The sequence below is a fragment of the Arachis stenosperma genome, chromosome 5 (assembly GCF_014773155.1).
Source record: "Arachis stenosperma cultivar V10309 chromosome 5, arast.V10309.gnm1.PFL2, whole genome shotgun sequence".
Taxonomy (NCBI): domain Eukaryota; kingdom Viridiplantae; phylum Streptophyta; class Magnoliopsida; order Fabales; family Fabaceae; genus Arachis; species Arachis stenosperma.
The window spans coordinates 27,078,111-27,082,224 of record NC_080381.1 but is presented as its reverse complement, the minus strand read 5'-3'; the positions used below and the strand labels follow the sequence as shown (position 1 = coordinate 27,082,224).

Below are 4,114 nucleotides of genomic sequence, written 5' to 3'. Positions count from 1 at the left end.
GCTGTGGCTAGGAAGGGTCTGCCAAGGATGATGGATTCATCCATGCACTTCCCAGTCTCTAGGACTATGAAGTCAGTAGGGATGTAATGGTCTTCAATCTTCACCAAAACATTCTATAAAAGTCCATGAGCTTGTTTTCTTGAATTGTCTGCCATCTCTAATGAGATTCTTGCAGCTTGCACCTCAAAGATCCCTAATTTCTCCATTACAGAGAGGGGCATGAGGTTTACACTTGACCCTAAGTCACACAAGGCCTTCTTGAAGGTCATGGTGCCTATGGTACAAGGTATAGAAAACTTCCCAGGATCTTGCCTCTTTTGAGACAGTTTCTGCCTAGACAAGTCATCCAGTTCTTTGGTGAGCAAGGGAGGTTCATCCTCCCAAGTCTCATTTCCAAATAACTTGTCATTTAGCTTCATGATTGCTCCAAGGTATTTAGCAACTTGCTCTTCAGTGACATACTCATCCTCTTCAGAGGAAGAATACTCATCAGAGCTCATGAATGGCAGAAGTAAGTCCAATGGAATCTCTATGGTCTCATTTTGAGCCTTAGATTCCCATTGTTCCTCATTGAGGGACTCAGAGGAGATTGGCACACGCCCACTGAGGTCTTCCTCAGTGGCGTCCTCCTCCTCTCTTTCCTCTCCACATTCGGCCATGGCTATGGCTTTGCACTCTCCTTTTGGATTTTCTTCTGTATTACTTGGGAGAGTGCTAGGAGGGAGTTCAGTAACTTTCTTGCTCAGCTGACCCACTTGTCCTTCCAAATTTCTGATGGAGGACCTTGTTTCATTCATGAAACTTTGAATGGTCTTTATTAGATCAGAGACCATTGTTGCTAAGTCAGAAGTATTCTGCTTAGAACTCTCTGTCTGTTGCTGAGAAGATGATGGAAAAGGCTTGCCATTGCTAAACCTGTTTCTTCCACCATTATTGTTATTGAAACCTTGTTGAGGTCTCTCTTGATTCTTCCATGAGAGATTTGGGTGATTTCTCCATGAAGAATTATAGGTGTTTCCATAGGGTTCTCCTAGGTAATTCACCTCTTCCATGGAAGGGTTCTCCGGATCATAAGCTTCTTCCTCAGATGAAGCATCCTTAGTACTGTTTGGTGCATTTTGCATTCCAGACAGACTTTGAGAAATCAAATTGACTTGTTGAGTCAATATCTTGTTCTGAGCCAATATGGCATTCAGAGTGTCAATCTCAAGAACTCCTTTCTTCTGACTAGTCCCATTGTTCACAGTATTTCTTTCAGAAGTGTACATGAATTGGTTATTTGCAACCATCTCAATTAGCTCTTGAGCCTCTGTAGGCGTCTTCTTCAGATGAAGAGATCCTCCAGCAGAGCTATCCAAAGACATCTTGGATAGTTCAGAGAGACCATCATAGAAAATACCTATGATGCTCCATTCAGAAAGCATGTCTGAGGGACATCTTCTGATTAATTGTTTGTATCTTTCCCAAGCTTCATAGAGGGATTCTCCATCCTTCTGTCTGAAGGTTTGGACTTCCACTCTAAGCTTACTCCATCTTTGTGGTGGAAAGAACTTTGCCAAGAAGGCATTGACTAGCTTTTTCCAAGAGTCCAGGCTTTCTTTAGGTTGAGAGTCCAACCATATTCTAGCTCTGTCTCTTACAGCAAAAGGGAATAGCATCAGTCTGTAGACCTCAGGGTTAACCCCATTAGTCTTGACTGTGTCACAGATTTGCAAGAATTCAGCTAAGAACTGATGAGGATCTTCCATTGGAAGTCCATGGAACTTGCAATTCTGTTGCATTAGAGAAACTAATTGAGGCTTAAGCTCAAAGTTGTTTGCTCCAATGGCAGGGATAGAGATGCTTCTCCCATAAAAATCAGGAGTAGGTGCAGTGAAGTCACCCAGCACCTTCCTTGCATTGTTGGCATTGTTGTTGTTTTCGGCTGCCATGTGTTCTTCTTCCTTGAAGAATTCGGTCAGGTCCTCTAGAGAGAGTTGTGCTTTAGCTTCTCTTAGCTTTCTCTTCAAGGTCCTTTCAGGTTCAGGATCAGCTTCAACAAGAATGCCTTTGTCTCTGCTCCTGCTCATATGAAAGAGGAGGGAAAAAGAAAATGTGGAATCCTCTATGTCACAGTGTAGAGATTCCTTGAGATGTCAGAGGAAAAGAGAAATAGAAAGAAGAAGGAGAAGAAGAATTCGAACTTTAATTAGATAAGGTTCGAATTGTGCATTTAGAAGGAGTGGTACTCCATAAATAGAAGGATGTGGGAAGGAGGGAAGAGAATTTTCGAAAATTCAATTAAAAGATTTTGAAAACATTTTGAAAATTTGATTGATAATTTTCGAAAATTAAAAGTGAAAAAGAAATCAAGTGATTTTTGAAAAAGATTTTGAAATTAGAAATTAAAAAGATTTGATTGAAAACTATTTTAAAAAAAATGTGATTAAAAAGATTTGATTGAAAAGTTATGGTTTTAAAAAGATGTGATTGAGAAGATATGATTTGAAAACAATTTTAAAAGATATGATTTGAAATCAATTTGAAAAGATATGATTTTAAAAATTAATGACTTGCCTAACAAGAAAAGATATGATTGAAACATAAAACCGTTCTTAATAGAAAAGGCAAAAAATGTTCAATCAAATCATTAATTGTTAGTAAGTATCTTTGAAAAAGGAAAGAAATTGATTTTGAAAACATTTGATTGAAAAGATATGATTTGAAAAAGATTTGATTTTGAAAAACTTTGAAAACTTGAAGAAAAATTGATTTTGAAAACAGAATCTTCCCCCTAGCACCATCCTGGCGTTAAACGCCCAGAATGGTATACATTCTGGCGTTTAACGCCCAAAATGCTACCTCTTTGGGCGTTAAACGCCCAACCAGGTGCCCTGGCTGGCGTTTAAACGCCAGTCTGCCTTCTTCACTGGGCATTTTTAAATGCTCAGCTTTTTCTGTATAATTCCTCTGCAGTATGTTCTGAATCTTCAATTCTTTGTATCATTGACTTGAAAAGACACAAATTAAAAATATTTTTGGATTTTTAATAATCAAAATGCAAAAGGAATCAATTAACAATGCATGCAAGACACCAAACTTAGCAGTTTGTATACTACTGACATTAACAATATGAGGATGCATATGAGACACACAAAATGCTTCAAGTCAATAGAATTCAAAGATTAGAACACAAAAATCATCAAGAATTACTTGAGGATCCTTAAGACACATGAATGAATGCATGCAATTGACACCAAACTTAAGATGAGACACTAGACTTAAGCAGGAAATATCAAATATTTTTGGTTTTTATGATTTTGTAAATTTTTTTTTTGTGTTTTTCGAAAATTAAGTGGAAAAAGGTATCAAAATTCTTGATGAGAATTCCAGGAATCAGTGCAATGCTAGTCTAAGACTCCGGTCCAGGAATTAGACATGGCTTCACAGCCAGCCAAGCCTTCAAGGAAAGCTTCGGTCCAAAACACTAGACATGGCCAAAGGCCAGCCAAGCCTTAGCAGATCACTGCTCCAAGAGCAAAATTGATGAGAATCAACAAGCTCTTGTGGTGATAAGTTGAAACCTCGGTCCAATCAGATTAGACATGGCTTCTCAGCCAGCCAGATTTCAACAAATCATCATGAAACTCTAGAATTCATCTTCAAGAATTTCGAAAAAAATAAATACCTAATCTAAGCAACAAGATGAACCGTCAGTTGTCCAAACTAGAACAATCCCAGGCATTGTTACCAAAAGCTTGCTCAAAACTTGAACAATCCCCGGCAACGGCGCCAAAAACTTGGTGCGCGAAATTGTGAACAATACTTTTCACAACTCTCATAATCCCCGGTAATGGCTCCAAAAACGTGGTAGCTCAATACCATGGCATTACACAACTTCGCACAACTAACCAGCAAGTGCACTGGGTCGTCCAAGTAATACCTTACGTGAGTAAGGGTCGATCCCACGGAGATTGTTAGCATTGAAGCAAGCTATGGTCATCTTGTAAATCTTAGTCAGGCAAACTCAAATATATGATGATGAACGAAATAATATAAAAGATAAAGATAGTGATACTTATGTATATCATTGGTGTAAGAGCTTCAGACAAGTGTATGAAAATGCCTTCCCTTC

General features: G+C 38.5%; 1 non-coding gene across 1 annotated transcript; it reads left to right on the top strand.

Annotated features, from left to right (window-relative positions):
* The first annotated feature begins 1,418 nt into the window (after positions 1-1,418).
* Positions 1,419-1,526, top strand: LOC130984215 (small nucleolar RNA R71). The gene has a single exon (XR_009088163.1). It is a non-coding gene; the product is annotated as a small nucleolar RNA R71 (small nucleolar RNA).
* The last annotated feature ends 2,588 nt before the right edge of the window (positions 1,527-4,114 follow it).